The sequence below is a fragment of the Leucopleurus acutus genome (genome assembly GCF_964270905.1).
Source record: "Leucopleurus acutus genome assembly, chromosome: 5".
Lineage (NCBI taxonomy): Eukaryota > Metazoa > Chordata > Mammalia > Artiodactyla > Delphinidae > Leucopleurus > Leucopleurus acutus.
In genome coordinates, this window is record NC_139147.1 from 132,860,283 (window position 1) to 132,878,274 (window position 17,992).

Below are 17,992 nucleotides of genomic sequence, written 5' to 3' on the forward strand. Positions count from 1 at the left end.
CTCTGGCCTGGGAAGAGGGGTGGCCCTCAGGGCATTGGGAACAGGCAGAGATCCATTTATACACACGCTCCAGGAAGCCACAAACTGCCCTTTTGATTCCCTTTTTAAAAATATCTAAAACTTCAGAGCCGCCTCTTATCATGGGCAGAGCCACACCCTCACAGCACAGCTGGTGATCAAAGCCTCTTCCCAGTGGAGCAGCACAAAGCAGACCTCATTTCAAGTCGTTGTTTCACAGTCACCTTTTCCTGGGTTGAGGAGAGTGATGAAAAGAGATGACGAGGGAGGAAAAAAAACCTAAACCCAAAACTCTATCCTGACTAGCATAAAAAGCATAAAAAAAAAAATTGGTGAAACAAATGCAGCTAAAATTCCCTTAGGGATTTAGTTGGTAATAAATACAAATCGTGTCTAATATTTGCTGGGCCTTTGCGCCAGGCGCTGTGCTAGATTCCTTACATGTATTATCTCATGTAATCCTATAGCACCCTCTGGGGCAACTGAGGCTCAGAGAGGGTAAACAACTTGCCAAGGTCACACAGCTACAAAGCAGAGAAGGGATTCCAACCAAACAGCCCTACCCCAGAGTCTCGGTTCTGGATCAGTACAATGCACAGCCTCTCAGCCATCATCCAGAAATGGATTCCTGAGGACCCCTCTATGGATTAACCTGAAGAAGGAAAGGTGTGGATATGGCCTGTTAAAAGAAAATACAAATGTTGATGATGGGAATTTACAGACCAAGATGATTAGGTTAGAGGCCAGGTGCACCTTCACAAAAAATCATGCAACTTCCTCTCCTGGATTCTCTATAAATAAGGCTAATACTCATTATTTACCTCTTAAAGATTCCTTTATGAAATGATTCTAGTGATCTTGAAGAGTTTGTATCCGTAGACATAGGTTTTCTGCTTCCCAAATTTGGAAAACTGCTGTAATCTCAGTTTCTGTTTGACATAGGTTGCAGTGGTCCATTTATCTCAATATTGAACACAAATATGATATGGGATTTTATACACTCGGTTTCTCAGGCGAGTGTCATCATCCCTTTGTTTTCACAGTGTGGCCACCTCTGCACCTCCACCTGGAGGGGCGCTGTGTTGATTGCCACTGTGACTCAGCTGCCTTGGCAAAAGGCAGTCGGCCAGAGTACTGGTATCTGCAGTGTGTGTCTGCAAGGACAAGAAGAGCTCAGTGTAGCTGCCTCAGGCAATAAGAGTTTTATCCTGCCCCCTGCAAAGTACACAGTAAAGAGCAGAATGATGACCTGTTATTTGTACAGCTCCCTCCCACCCCTTGTCCTCTATTCAATAGAAAAATAACCAGCAGAAACCACAAACCCAGGAAAGCCACTGATGGAGGCTGCAGTCCCACTGGGAAAGAATATTCATGTGTTCCCTTTGATTTCTAAGAATTACCTGCTTTTTCACAAGTAGCTTAAAATACGGGGAATCTCAATCTCTTCACTTGAAGAGCAATATAAAGAGGCAAAACCAAAGCCAGAAAAAATAGTTACAAGGGGGTGAAGAGAGAGATTTTACAGTTTACTCCTTTGCAAATGTTGGAGAAGATGGGATGAAAATGTGGGTTTGTGAAGCCACCTAGCACCATGCGTTGCACACAGTAGGTATTTCATTAATGCATGCCAATGTATATTTATTAAAGGGGAAAGGCAAAGAGGAAAGAATGGGACCTAAGTATCAAATTTAGGATGAGAAAAAGGAAAGGAAAACAGAAAACTTGTCTCTAGGGTACCTTTAAGTTGGCCGAGTTTCTAAATTGCATCAGGACAAAAACTAAAACCCCATTAATCCCCTTCTCTTTTTCTTTCCCATCAGAGCTGAGAGTTTCCTTCAAGAAAATGGTTCCATTCTCTGAGAATTAATCCAGTCCAGATATCAAGTGAAGGGCAGGCAATTAAGATGATGGAGAAGCAGCTAGCCCAGGAAACAGAAACCATTTTTCATTATGAATCTCACTGAGAAATCACTCTCTTCCCACTAGGTCTGTGGAAACTGGTCCAGCCTCCTGATCCCCCAAGGACAGTTTTAAATGAAATCAGGAGAGGAGAGGGAGACATTTACCGCTGATCATGCAGCACCAACATTCTGCTTTTTTGTGCCACTAAAGCACTTGTGCTATTTCCTATGACATTTTCTCAGTGCCCCCACCATGTAGGGGGTAATTATCTTTGCATATGGTGCATTTTTACTTTCCCAGAATGCATGTCCAACCCCCCCACCCATGTTCCTATTATAACCACCGTTCAACCATCATTGATTTTTCTAGCTGCTCTATGAGCTACACAACTTTTATGCCTTCTGCTTCCCAGTTTCAAGGATTGATTTCTCAGATTTAACAATAACTGAGAATTCCCTGGTGGTCCAGTGGTTAGGACTCAGCGCTTTCACCGCCGTGGCCCAGGTTTAATCCCTGGTCGAAGGAACTAAGATCCTGCACGCCACGCGCTCAGCCAAAAAACAAACAAAAAAACCCACCGATAACAGTACACATGGGACACTTGTCCTCTGCATCGTTTAGGACAAACTTGAACATGCCTCAGAATCACCTGGAGGGCATGTGAAAGGCCAGATTGCTGGCGCCTCCCTCAGAGTTTCTGAGACAGGAGGTATGGGGTAAGGAGCAAGAGTTTGCATCTGTAACAACTTCCCTGGTGAAGCTGATACTGCTGGTCTGGGGACCTCACCTTGAGAACCATTGGTTTGGGTGCTGTCAGGTAGGCATAGCTGCAGAGGGATTCTCAGGTGGTTTCAAGGACAAATACCCTGTTTGCTGAAGCACTTTGAGAGCTCCCATCAGATCCACATCTTAAAATGCACTCCCCTGGTGCTGGTGGTTTTCCCTGGACCCATCTCTTTCCTTGTAGCCACTCTTCCACAAGGGAGACCCTGCTCATGGCAAGTTCCAAATGGGCCTCCCACCAAGTTCTGTCTCCTCAGTCGTATCTTGACTTGATGTCGAGTTTCTCTTAAACTCTCTCTCAGCTCTTCTTACCAAGTTACGGGGGGCACTAACAGTATTCTCAGCTCAGAGATCAACTCTCTCTAAGCCCAGGGCCAGAAACCACAGCCAGCTCTACCCAACACTCCCTCCTTCCCTCTTCTGCCTCTGACACCTTGTTTCCTTACAGCTGGGGAAGGAGGAATCTCACTTGGATCAGGAGCCCATCCCACCAAGAACCTCCCAAATCTCAGTCTTCCTCAAACCCTCCCCAACTCTGTCTTCAGTGCAACTCTGTTTGGGGATGGATCCTCCCCTAACCCTGTCTCCTCTCATTCAGTCTTGAGTTTTCTCTCAGGATTTAACTGAAAACCATTCTTTTGTCAGAAACATAACACATCCCCAGCAAGCTTACTGTTCCTGGTGGGTTTGGGGCCGGGTCTCTGGAGCCGTGTCACCTTCTCCTCAGGACATGGTTTCCTTCTAGCCTCCCCTTGGCCACCATTCTTTGCTCCTTCTGAGAGGATGAGTACGAACCCAGGAGAAGAAGAAAGAGGAGAGCAGGGATGGGTCAACCCTGAGGAATTTTCAAATTGGTGGTTTTATACACAATTATAAGTTTATAATTGTGTATAAAACTAATAATGTGGTTTTAGAAATAAGGAAAATATACACTTTCCTTAAGTAAAATAGTTCTGCTAAGTAGGAGGCTGGAGGGATGGGTGGGTGGGGCAGGATAATGTGTTCCCCTCTAATGCCTGGTGGTTGGAAAATTAAGGATGTAACTGAAAGCAGATGTATGATTGAGGTAGGCCTCCTTTGGCAGGTGATGGCCCTTGGGATAAAGAAGGAGTCTAACCCCGCTTTCCCATTTCTCTGACTCCATTGCCTGGGAAAAAAACTAAGGGGCCAGAGAGCATGGTATCTCAGATGGTACTCAAATTTGTCTTGGGTTCTGGTGGGAAGGCCCAGGCCTGAGGTGTTTATTTGGGTAACTCACCCAATTTGGTCAGGGGGTCTGCAGGAGGTGGCAGCCTATGTTTTCTAAAAGAAAGATAATGTGCATGCAATTTGGGGTAGAGAAATTGCTTGTCAGTGAGGCATATAAAGTCCTGTTCTTCCACACTATTATCCTTGATTTTTTAAAATAACAATACAAAAGGCAATTACCCTCCACGCTGGAAATGATATGTGTCTTTCCTCAGTTGGATCACCAAAGAGCATTAATATTGGTGTAACCCAGACTCTACATAGGGTATAATGGGTGATTATGACCAGAATGTAAATTTGTCTTTACTGCTAAAACCTTAGGTAACAAAGTCAGAGGTATATGGGATTATTTATTTATTTATTTATTTTTGTGAGACTTGTTAAGTGTTTTTTAAAAATTTGCCAATCCTTTGGTCTACAGACCAGCACTGTTGGCATCACCCGGTCCTGTAAGCTTGTTAGGAATGCAGAATCTCAAGATCCACCCTAGATCTCCTGAATCAGAATCTGAATTTTGACAAGATCTCCAGGTGACTCATATGCATATGAAAATCTGAGACCACCACCTAGGAATAAACACAGAACTCCTACACACGTCCATTGCACCCCACACATAACTCGATTCCACCACTTAACTCTCCAAGATGTCTGTTTCTTGTCTGTAGCCTCTTGTCTGGGAACTTCTTCACTGACCTCCTTCAGGCCAATGACTGTAACTTGTCCAATGTTACATCACAGGGGCTCAATAGGGTTTTGTTTAAAGATGAATGACTGATTGTACATGTATGTAGCATTTGGGTATGAGCTGCCTTGAGTTTTACCAGGTCCTGTTGGCCTCTGAATCCAGATTGGTTATGTTAAGAGTAACAGCCCGCTGGCTCATGTCTTCATCTGTTCACGTAGGTCTTCCTGTTGCTGCAAACTGCCACCCGACTATTTCTGGGAGCTTTCGGATGTGTCTCTCATATAGTTTCAAGCAAATCCTGGCCAGCTGCCAGGTAGCATTCACTGTTCCCTGTTTCTGTTCTGGTGCCCCAACCTGTTCACATATCACTGCTGTTGTCACCTGGTATGTCCCCTGTGTACCCACAGTGAGGTCTTGAGGCTCTTGATGTCCAAAGCATCTTCCAGTCTCCTCATTTAACTCACTGCTCTCTGTCCCTGCACACTGCTGGTAAGGAGCTGTCCTTCCAGGGGTGCTCCTATTCATACATTCTTGGAAGGCTCTTCAACTGCAGCTCCCAGGCAGGACCCCCTTTCAATCCTCCTCATGCTTCTGTCTTCAGCACAGCTTAGAGCCCTTACTGTGGGTTCCTCACCTCACCAGCCACCCTTCTGGGCAGAATCCCCTTTACAATGACTCCAGGCCAATATTCCAACCTCAGGTTCCACACCTGGGTCCTGGAATTAAATACCCATGACCTGCCACCAAAGGAGAACCAAGTTATTTGGTAGATATAGTCTTCAGCTTGATGCCATGGACCACCTCCCTTTTTCTCAGGGGCAAGTCACATCAATATCTCCAAGTGCTTCCATGAAAGTTTGAAGTGAGGGCCACACTGCCCCTTTCTCCCATGCTGAGGTGTAGACCCATTAGCACTATAAGGGTCTCTGCAAATTAATACATCTCACAGAATAATTTCTCTGCTTTTCCACTTGCTTGACTTTTTCTCAATTGACAAAGACTTGAGTCCTTGACCAAACTTGAGTCAGCTCCTTTGAGTTTTCACTTTAACTATGTCCCAACCTTGCCTGCTTAGTCCAGTTTTGGCAGAAGTCCTGCTGGGTCAGTTTACATTAAATCTTTCATCTTTGATATCTTATCACCATGGCGAGAATCCTGTTGAGTTGGTCTAGTAAGAATCCCCTAGCCTTGATCTTTCCTCTTAGTAATTGTCCATCCATCGACCCCCAGCCCTGCTCCTTGGCTGTTGTTGGGCTGCACGGCACAGGTCTGCAAGCCTTGTAATTGCCCAGCCTCCAGACTGAAGAAACAGCTCAGAGACAGTGACAGAGACATCAACAGTTTATTGGATAGGAGATCTTACAGGTTTGAAACTAAAGGTCCTGTAGTGACGTCCCACCATCTATGGCATATGGGAGGCGAGACATGACAGCAATCTTTGCTCCTGTGGGAGAAGGAGGCTACCATTTATAGGGGCAATTGATGTCAGGTTGACTCATCAGTTACCAGGGAAACAAGAGGCTGGGGCAGGGGGCAAGCATGTAGGCAGTTACTGATTAATAAGCCCTATAATTAAGAGCATTGGATAGTCATGTAAGTGAAGCAGGGACTTGTCGAGCAGGGCATGTACAGAGAGCAAGAGAACAGCCATCTTGAGTGGCCTTACCATACAGGGATCTATCTCCACTTGTCCTTGGTATTTTCGGAGTTCAGCACAATCTCTCTCCCCCACTGCCAGACCTCCCTTGAAGTAGTCCCTCTTGAATAAAGTCTCCTTTACCATCTTTAACAAGTGTCATGAATAATTTTTTCTTTAACACAATATGGGTAAGAGGCTCAAGAGGGTTGTAAAACATGTTTAGGTTAAAGCCTTTGAACCTTTTTATATGATTCTAGTACAGTGTTTCTCAGTCTTTCTTGTGCATATAAATCACCTGGTAGGTCTGGCGTGGACACAAGATTCCAGACTTCTGACAAGTTCCAGGGCAATGCTGATGTTCCATGCACTCCACTCTGATTAGCAAGAGTCCAGCACCTCTTTTGGAATGCAAAATCAACAGTATCACAGAGCCTCCGTGGAAACTTCAATTTTAATGTCTTGTCTCATGAGTGTCCCCCATATAGTTCATCACAATTTGCTATTTTTCTATTCACTTGTTTCTTTTATTGTCTCCTTCCCTGGAATGTAAGCTCCATGAGGATAGGAAACACACCCATATATCACTCATCATTTTATTCCTAACACCCAGAGCAAACAGCAACAAAATTGGAAGCCAGAGCACAGGAGAACAAGTGGCACCTGACTCAGCAGAATAGAGGAGCTGAAGCCTAAGGCAGCAACACAGAAAGCTGAGAAGAAATCCAACGTGTCCTGCAGAATTCTGCAGAGGCTCAGGAATTGGCAGAGCAAATAACTCTGGAAGTGGGGGTGGACACAGGAAGGTCAGTTGAAAAGCTTTAAGAAGCATTTGGACCAGATCCCTCCCGATTCCATTAAGGAAGGGACTGAAATTTCCTTGCAGAAGATTGGTGATTATCTTCTCTCTTGTTCATTTGGTCTTTTGGGTTTGTGCCCCTCCTCCTTTATTTTAAAATATATTGACTCTTATTTGAGAGGACACAGAAGCGAAGATGAATCCTCCCCGTGTGCAGCTGCCTCCTTTTTCATTCTTTAGGTCTCAGCTTAAATAACACCTCCTTGGAGAGCGTTTCCATAGAATATCTAAAATAGGTTCTGTCTAGAATAGGTTCCCCCTGACTTTTTTTCTCGCTAGCTGAGTCCTTTTCTGTTGTAACTGGTTCATTGAACACAGGGAACTCATAGGGTGACATAAAAAGAAACATTATTTTAGACGCTTACTGTCCCTTTAAATGTGGTGTGTGTGTGTGTGTGTGTGTGTGTGTGTGTGTGTGTGTGTGTGTGTGTTGCTCAAAGGAACTGGAAAATCCTACAGTAACTTTAATTCATGAGCACAGTTTCAATTTGATACTGCCTAGTCTCAGAAAAAAGTTTTTAACCTGATTTACCTGTAAGTCTTCTCCCTTCGCTCCAGCTGAGACCTGCTAAGCTCTGACCACTTGCGATAGGAGAACAAGGAGTGATATTCCTGTTCTCTTTCCCAGACTAGCATTTCTCCTCATCCCCTAGCTTGCTAACTGAGATTTCTGGATCTGCCAGTGCAAAGGCAGCGGGTAGGAAAAGAAGTAATAAGGTTGGAAAGATCTCTCTTGCCTGGTGCTGCTGTGAGATGTCCTCATTCTCTCTGGGCGAGGCAGTTGTTTAGAACTTTATCTTCCCCTGATGGTTCTCCATTCATTAAAGCCTTTAGCATCTGGCTCAAGTTATCCTCTCCACCTCAGGCCTGCCACCATCCTGTAATGCATGTCAAACCTGTCAGTATTTTGGCTTTTGGGTTTTCTAACTTGCTTAATAAGACTTCCCTAGCCCTGAAGTTGTAAAAGTATTTCTATATATTTTCTAATGTGTTTTGTTTTTTTTACATTTAGATACTTAATACCATTTAAATTTTATTTTGTACATTTGTCCCTTGGCATCCATGGGGGATTGGCTCCAGGATCCCCCCCAGATACCAAAATTTCTAGATGCCCAAGTCCCTTATATACAATGGTGTAGTATAGTCAGCCCTCTGTGTCCGCGCACTGCGCACCTGCGTATTCAACCAAATTTGGATTGAAAACATTTGGGGAAAAAAATTCTGGAAAGTTTGAAAAAGCAAAAATTGAATTTGACATGCACTGGCAACTATCTGCATAACATTTATATTGTATTAGGAATTATAAGTAATCTAGAGATGATTTAAAGTATATGGGAGGATATACGTAGGGTATATGCAAATACTATGCCATATTATATAAAGGACTTGAGCATCTGCAGATTTTGGTATCTGCAGGGTCCTGGAAAAAATCCCCTGTGGATCCTAAGGGACAACTATATTCAGTTCTAATTTATACCTGCGTATTAGTTTGCTAGGTCTGCCATAACAAAGTACCACAGACAGAGTGTCTTAACAGAAAAGTATTTTCTCACACCTCTGGAGGCTAGAAGTTTGGGATCAAGATGTCAGCAGGGTTGTTTTTTTCTGAACCCTTTTTCTTTGGCTTGTAGATGGCTATCTTCACCCTGTCTTCACAGGGATTTCACTCTATACATGATCTGTGTCTAAATGTCCTCTTTTATAAAGATCCCAGTCTTTATTGGATTAGTACATGTGCTAATGATCTCGTTGTAACCTAATTACCACTTCAAAGCACTTATCTCCAAATACAGCCACATTCTGAGGGACAGGGGATTAGGACTCTAACATATGAATTTGGGCAGATCTGAGGGTGAGGCAGGGGGACACAATTCAGTCCATAAATTGGATCTGTTTTCAGATGCTCTATTTGTCCATTTCTGTGTTATCACAGGTACAGATTTATAGAGTACTTAGAACACAATCTACTATTTAGTAATTAATTTTTCTTAATAGTTTAGTTGTTACATCCTTCATAAAACTTCCCCCAATCTCTTCTTTCTCCTACTAGAAAAAAAATCTCCCATTGTATTTTATTTGAACCTCTATTATAACAATGTTCCCTTTTAAAGAGGTGTGTCAACTTCTAGCTTCAAACTAGATTGCAAGCTCCTAGAGGTCAAATAATTAAATTTAAAATTATTACTTATTCATATTTGACATTATTAACAGCAGATTGTTAATGACTTACTATGCTATAAACACTGTGTTGTGAGTTTTGCTTGCACCATCTCATAAGTACCCTGAAGTAGGAATAAGTCTCAAAGAAGTAAAATTACTTGCCTGAGGGAACATAGCATGTAAATAACCAATTGACAATTTCAACACAGTTCTATTTCATTCCAAATCCCAAACTCTTAACCACTGCACAGTATTGCCTTCCTGGGTATTTTGTATCCTCCTCCATCTCCAAGCTGAATGCCTGGCGCACAGTAGGTCCTAATATATGTGCTTATAAAATGAACTAAGATGAAAAGCACACCAATCCATGTTTATGTTGTCATCCTTTCGTTTAAAGTCCTGTGACTAGTGAGCTATTCTAGGTCTGTATTACTGTGGTTAAAGTAACAGATATGTGGCTAGGGTCCTCTCTATCCCCATGACACATGGAGCCTGTACTTCCAAATAATGACAGTCACCTTTTCCTGTCTGTGCACTCCTGGTCTTTAACATAACTCTTGACTCAAACCAAGCTCCATTACAGCTGTTTATTTAATGCTACCATTTCTCAGCACATCAAGCCAATGCCATAAAAAGTTCTTTTAAAGATAAAAAATAAAACAACTTTTGTGAAAGAGATTAGCACATAGTCAACCAACAATAATTTTACATTATCACTGGAGAATTTATACACTGGTTTACCTGTGAGCAGTATACTATATAACAATGTATATGATGTGGTGTGTATCTTAGTCAGCTTGGGCTGCCATAACAAAATACCACAGACTGGGTAGTTTAAACAACAGAAATTAAGTTACTCACACATCTGCAGGCTGGGAAATCCAAGATCAAGGTGACAGCAAATCTGGTTTCTGGTAAAAACTCTTCCTGTCTTGTAAACAGCTACCTTCTCACTATGTCCTCACATGGTCTTTCCTCCGTGGGTGCACACAAAGATGGAAAGACATTGAGAGCACTCTGGTGTCTCTTCTTAAAAGGACACTAATCCTGTTGGATTTGGGCCCCACCTTTTTGACCTTGTCAAAACTTATTTACTTCCTTAGAGACCACATCTTGAGATTAGGCCTTCAACGTATGAATTTTGTGGGGACACAGACATTGTCTATAACAATGGGTCAAGTTGCCTCAGGATGGAAACAGGTGCTGGAAGATCTTAGCACATTGTTGAGTTCAGGAAGTACGACCAGAACAATGCCTGTTTCTACCTAAACTGTTTCATCTTCCTACATGTAAGGACCCACATCTCTATAAAGTTCTGAACAATACTGCCTACTCAGAGTTTATTTATAATGCTTGAGTTTCCTGGATGAAAGTTCTCTGTATTACTTAATGGGGTAAAAAATTTAATCAAAATGAATAAAGTCTCCATTGCTCTCTATCTTCAGCATTAAAATATTGATATAATTCTCATCCTCATTCACAGTTGTTTTATTTAAAAAAAAATTTTTTTTGAGTTATTTCCTTGAATTATCCCGAATGATTGAGACAGGCTGGGACCTGGGAGCCTCTGCTGCAGGGCTTTCACCTGGACAAAGCTCTCCTCAAGTAACAGAATATCAATACAAAGAAACTATAAGGGACTAAAAATAGCTGTGTGCATGCACAGTTGGGGGAAATTATGGACAACAAGATACAAAAAGACCAAAAGCCCAACAAAAACAGGGTGTTGGGAGCAAAAGCAGGGTACTGCAATGCACCCTGAACACAGCACCACCAAGGGGGTGGGCAGACCATGTAAGCCACCCTTCCGGCCCAACCCATGGACCCACACCTACACTCACCCCATATAAGGGACCAACTCACATCCTCTCAGGGAGCAAGAAAGGGCACCTGTTACTTGTTTTTGCTCCCTAGTGCTTTCCCTGTCTGTGCACTCCTGGTCTTTAACATAACTCTTGGCTTGAATTTCTTAAAGCCTTGCTCGAATTTCTTGTCTGGCCTCTTATCAATTTCTATTGATTAAGGAAGCCAAGAGCCCTGGTCAGTAACATACTTTGTGGCGACCATGAAGGGACATTGTCCCCTTCCTGGGAGAGGACCTGGGCACCTCCAGGGTCACCGAATGTAGCTTCCCTGTAGGTGATAAGCGGCCGTCTGAACCTCTTGTTTCAGCATCACCATGTTTGGTAGTTCTGCCTTCCTGGCCCCTGGGGGCCTCAGTACCCTCATTCAGGCAACGTTTTCCCCCTCCCATTTGTCCTTTTTTCCTCACCACTTTCCCTTTCCCCTTTGTCCATTTCCCTCTCCTGAAATCTCTCTACTTCTCTGTCCTCTCCTCTCTCTGTCCTCTCCTTCCGAGAGAGTGGATGTGGGGCAGCTACAGTATCACTTCTCTCAGCTTGTGAGACCTGCTCCCTCTGGCCAGCAATGGCTCACCTTGACGGGTGACAAAGAGGTGGGAGAGGCTCGCTTCATACCGTGCAGATCTTGGTCCAGCGCCCTCCCTAATGGGCGATTTCTGAGAGTGATAGAGGTTCAAACCTCATATCGTGTAGTGGCTGGAAGTTCAATTATCCAATATTCTCACCTTTATCTTCCTGCCGCCAAGAGAAGTCCCACTGGGAACGGGCTACAGCAGTAGATTTCTATATATTGGTGTATGAGTGGGTAAGAGTCCCACCTGTAGGTTGGGGGCCCACAGACGATGTACAACTGGCTTGTTTCCAGGCTTGACCACCCGGGGGGGCGGTTGACAGGGTGCTCCCTCTTTCACTGGCCTTTCTGGAAGCACACGGGTTGGTGCCTGAATAGACACCCTCAGGGGGACAGGTCGAAATGACAATCTCTTTCTGTCTCTTTCTCTTTTTCAGTCTTTTCTGTCCATCCTCCCTTTACCTCTCCCTTGGTCCTCACCGCTACACTCCCATCCCCTTCATCCTGAAGACTACTTGTTTGTGTCTTTAAGTTTCTGTTATTGGTACATGTTGAGTCTTAGTGAAATTAAAAGGATCTTTGTTTTATGTAGCTTTGTTTGTCCAACTGCTCCTGCAAGCCTCTGCTGAAATTGTGGGCACGGTGGAGCAGTAACACAGCCCATGTTACCTGAGACTCCAGCCTTGGGTTACTTAGTATGAGTTTAAAGAACAGAAAAAAAAAAAAAGGAGCTTGCATTTCTCTCCCCTGCCTTTAAAGTGTAACTGTTCTGTGGGGCTCTCAGGAACTATCTGATCCACCTGTAGTCCCCCAGACTGAGGGGAAAAAAAAAAGGCCTTTTTAAACTTAGGCAGGAGAACTATGAAATCTCTGGTTCTGTCTGTCTTTATGTAAAAATTAACTTGTAAATGAGCTGTATTTAATTGGCTTAAAGGAAATTGAGAACTTATATACATTCTCAGAGATATAAAAGAAACTCACCAGGGTACATTTCAGATTAATATAAACATGGGAAACGCCCAGAGAATCCCCCAAGATTCTCCTCTGGGCTGCATTCTTAATAACTGGAAACAGTTTAAATCAGACAGTTTAAAAAGAAATAAGTTGATTTTTCTTTTGCAACGCAGCCTGGTCCCAGTATGCCTTGGGTGACCAGGAGAAATGGCCACAGAATGGATCCCTTAACTTTAACAGCATTTTACAACTAGATCTATTTTGTAAGCAGTCCCAAAACTGGGGAGAGGACCCATATGTGCAGGCCTATATGAAATTTTTATCAAGACTTCAGTCTGAGGGATTCCTGTCACGTGTGTAGACTTTATTCCTGTGCTACCTCCAAAAGATTCGGAGCCAGACCTTCTCACAGACCCCCTCTTTCAACCGCCAACTAGTCATCGGCACACCGAGCCTCCTCCTCAGGCCCCCGTTTCTTCCCCTTCACCACCTTCTTCAGCTCCCAGACCCCCACCTTACCCTGTCAAATCAGAAACCCCCAAATCAGAGCCCCAGTGTTTTCCCCAATGGGGCTCCAATGAAGTTCAAAGTTAGCCCCCACTTTTGCCCCACAAGGCCTTTACCTGCTCCAGGAAGTAGCTGATGGGAGCAGAGGGATCACTAGAGTGCATGTACCCTTCTCAATGGGAGACTTAGGAATCTAAGGAGAGGTTTGGCAGGTTCTCAGAGAACCCTGACAAGGTTAAGGACAAATTTATCAGGCTGGGGTTGACATTTCTCTCACCTGGCAGGACATAATGGTTATTCTGACCCACTGTTGCACCCTGGATGAAAAAGGGCGTATACTGAGAAAGGGAACAGAAAGGGAACACGCAGATGGCCTGTTGGCCACCAATCCGCACTGATCTCGGAGAGATAGCAGTGAGCAGTCCTAAAGAGAGATCTTAGTTCCCTGACCAGGAATTGGACCTGGGTAGCCTGGATGAAAACCAGGAATCCTAACCGCTAGTCCACCAGGGGCTAGAGGTTAGAAGCAAAGTGCCCCTAACTCTTTCCCCCGTTTGAAAGCAAGAATGTTTCAAGGAGGCAAAAACTGTAAAAACAGGTACAAAGTTTATTATTAGAGACACAGCACAGTGTATGGGAGAGCACACAGAGAAACTATTTATTTAAGACAGAAGGAAGGCAGAAATACCCAGAGAAAAAGGGTATGGGCGTCCTCTCTAGTGAGTAGGTCAGAAACTAGGCAGATATACATACCCAGAGAGAAGTGGAAGTGCGGGCGTCCTGAATGAGGAGAGCAGTAAGGAGGCGATTTAAATCACTAACATAGGACAGTCCTTCCGGGTCTTTGTTTACATTTGGCCAATTATCTCGTTTCTTTTTTCACACCTGACTGGTCCTAGGACCCTCCCCAACAAGCATGTGCAACTTTTTGCTAAGATGGATTCCACCACAGAGGCCTATGGGTGCATGTCCACACTTATTATGGGGTGGGGCCCCCTCCCTTTTTGACCCCCAAGGAGCCTTCCTGCGCATGTGCAGACAGGGGAGTTTTCCTTGACCTCAGGAGTGGCCACCTTATCTCTTTACTTCAGCAGAGTTCAGCTTCTGCCACTAGCTTTGTCCTTGGAGTGTTTAGGTGAGAACAAACCTTCAGTGTTACTCCACTTGACAAACGCCAGCTGTCCAGCCCAGGGGCCCATCTATCTTCTACCTCAGCACCACCAAATTTACCAAGTGGGTGGGGACACAATCCCAGAAAATGACCCACATTGGGACTATGAAGATTGCACAGGCCAGGCTAGGATGAGACATTATATTACTTGTCTATCATAGGGAATGAAAGGTGTGTGTTGAAGCCTGAAAATTATGATAAGGTCAGAGAGGTTATGCAGGAAAAAGGTGAAAACCCGGCCATCTTCCTGAAATGGGTGCAGAGGCATTCAGGAGGTACACCAATACTACAGACCCTGAGCTTGCAGAAGGGAGGACATTAGTAGCCATGCATTTTACCACCCAAGCTACTCCTGATATCAGGAGAAAATTAAAAAAGCTTGAGGCTGGGCCCCAAACCCTGCTGTCGACCTTGGTAGAGGAGGCCTTCAAAGTCTGTAACAACCGAGACTTAATAGAGGAGGCCAATACCTTTTGGCTGCTCTGATTCACCCACCACCTCAAGGGGACCCTGGAGGGTTGAGAAGGCTGGACAGAAAGTCAAAAAGCTGCCTGGGCCCGAACCAGTGTGCCTTTTGTCAGAAAGGGGGGCACTGGAAGGGGGGAATGTCCTGAGTGCCCTCCTGTGGGATGCCCAAGGGGCGTTGTGGCAGTTGTGGCTGGCAGGCTCTAGAGCACAGGCTCAGTGACTGTGACGCACGGGCTTAGTTGCTCTGCGGCATGTGGGATCTTCCCGGACCAGGGCTCAAACCTGTGTCCCCTGCATTGGCAGGTGGATCCTTAACCACTGTGCCACCAGGGAAGTCCCAGGAACTGAGTCTTGAGAAGGGAACTCTGCTACAATATGTTGATGATTTATTGATAAGTAGTGAGACCAAAAAATTCAGATGAAAATACTGTTAGGGTCCTAAATTTTCTGGTAAAAAGGGGGTATAAAGTTTTCCCAACCAAGGCTCAGATCTCACAGCAATGGGTTCAATATTCAGGATTTGTTTTGACCCCAGGGGCAAAAGCCCTGGCCATAGATCAAAAAACAGCAATTAGTGCATTACCATCTCCAACCACAAAGAGGGATGGCTGGGTTCTGTTGTATCTGGATTCCAAATTATGGCCTTATAGCAAAACCCCTATATGAGGCTCTAAAGGGAGAGGAAAGGGAACCCCTTCAATGCAATAAGGACCACTAGCAGGCCTTTGAGACTCTAATGACTGAGTTGAGTGGAGCACCAGCGTGGGGGCATCCATGTTTGGACAAGCCTTTTACCCTGTACATTCACGAGAGGTCAGGCATAGCACTAGGAGTCCTGATCCAAAAGCTGGGACCAGATCAGACACCAGTGGCTTACTTTTTTTTTTTCCCTGCGGTACGCGGGTCTCTCACTGTTGTGGCCTCTCCTGTTGCGGAGCACAGGCTCCAGACGCGCAGGCTCAGCGGCCATGGCTCACGGGCCCAGCCTCCGCGGCGTGTGGGATCTTCCCGGACCAGGGCACGAACCCGCGTACCCTGCATCGACAGGCGGACTCTCAACCACTGCGCCACCAGGGAAGCCCCAGTGGCTTACTTTTGAAAACAACTGGACTCAGTGGCTCTGGGATGGCCAAGTTGCCTGCAGGCAGTAGCAGCCACAGCCTTGTTGGTTAATGAGGCTTCCAAGCTCACCCTGGGACAACACTTAGATGTGTCGACCCCTCCTCAGGTACAATCTGTGCTGGAAGTCAAAGGACATATTGGTTGACTGGAGGAAGGTTAACAAGATATCAGGTCCTTCTCATGGACACCCTTGCTATTACCTTAAATGTGTGCCAAACCCTGAACCCAGCAACTCTGCTTCCGGTGGTCGAGAGTGGAGACTTATTACATCAGTGTACAGAGACCATAGAACAAACTTACTCCAGCAGGCCTGATCTTCTTGATGAGCCTCTTGACAGCCCTGAGGTCGAATGGTTTACCGATGGGAGCAGTTTTGTAGAAATGGGAACCCAAAAGGCGGGGTATGCCATAGTTTGTCTAGATGACATCATAGAAGCCAAGACCCTGCCACCCCAGACATCAGCCCAGAAGGCTGAACTAATCGCATTAATGAGAGCTTCGTAATTAGGGAAGGATAAGAAATTAAATATTTTCACAGACTCTAAATATGGATTACACATGCTACATGCTTATGCTGCCATTTGGAAAGAAAGAGGAATCTGCTAGAAATTCCCCCATAAAACAAAGATTTGATTCTGGCTCTTTTAGAAGCAGTGCAGCTCCCTAGCTGGGTAGCTGTAATCCACTGTAGGGCCATCAGAGGGAGGGATGTTTTGTGAGCCAAGGGAATAGCAAAGCTGATCAAATTGCAAAATAGGCAGCTCGATTGCAGGAACCTGAACAAGTTATGGCTCTAGTGATTGCCCCCCCTGGACTCCCTAGCCTCCTCCAGTATTCCCCACAGGAACAAGAAAATGCTGAGAAATGGGGCTATGAGCAAGGAAACACAGGTTGGTATTAAAGGGAGGATAAGGTTCTAATCCCTGAGGCCCAACAATGGAAACTCACTAAGAGCTTACATGATGCCACCCACTACGGGAGCGATACACTATGGGACTTGACGCAAAAGGCTTTTTCAGGGAAGGGGCTTTAAAGAACAGTAAAACAAATAATGCTTGCCTGCGATTTATGTGCCTGTAATAACCCACAGGCCCATCCAATCCCCCCCTTCGTTATTCAGGCCAGAGGGACATTCCCCGGGGAAGACTGGCAGTTAGATTTCATCCAAATGCCTCCACGATCGGGATATAAATACCTTCTTGTGTTCGTTGATACTTTCACGGGATGGGTTGAAGCCTTCCTCACACAATCTGAAAAGGATAATGAAGTCTGTAAGTCCCTTTTAAAAGAAATAGTTCCTCGGTTTGTTCTTCCAAAGTCCCTCCAGAGCGATAATGGGCCCTCTTTTATAGCCAAAATCACATAGAGGCTCACAAGGGCCCTAGGGCTAGACCACAAGCTACACATATCTTGGCACCCCCAGTCTTCAAAGAAGGTGGAGAAAATGAACCATCCTTTAAAGAAAACCTTAGCAAAACTCTGCCAAGAAACTCACGAACCCTGGACCAACTTGCTTTCTATTGTACTCCTCGGGTCTGTGTACCCCAAGGAGTGGTCTGAGATTCATTTGTAACGACCTATAGGAGGCTTTTTCTTACTACTGACATTCTACTGGATGAGGAAGTGAACCAGGCTCTGAGATATGTTATTAATCTAGGACAAGTTCAGAAGGCAATCCAGGGCTAGGCCCACAAGACACTGCCAGCTCCCAGTAAAAATACAGACAACGGAGCAGTTCCCTTCGTAAATAAACCCCGGGGGCCAAGTTCTTCTTAAAACCTGGAAAGAGGGGTTTCCTGAAGACCAACTATTGCCAAAATGAAAGGGCCCCTATAGAGTGATTTTAGGCACCCCCACTGCTGTCAAACTGCAAGGGGTATCTAGTTGGATACATTTGTCCAGACTAAAGCTTTTACCTCCAGAAACCCCGCAGGTCACAACAGAAGGACAATACACCTGTGAGCCAGTGGAAGATCTGAGATACCTATTCAGAAGACAGGCCCCATCGACAGATAAGTAAAATGATGCAGTGGGTTGGACTCCTGT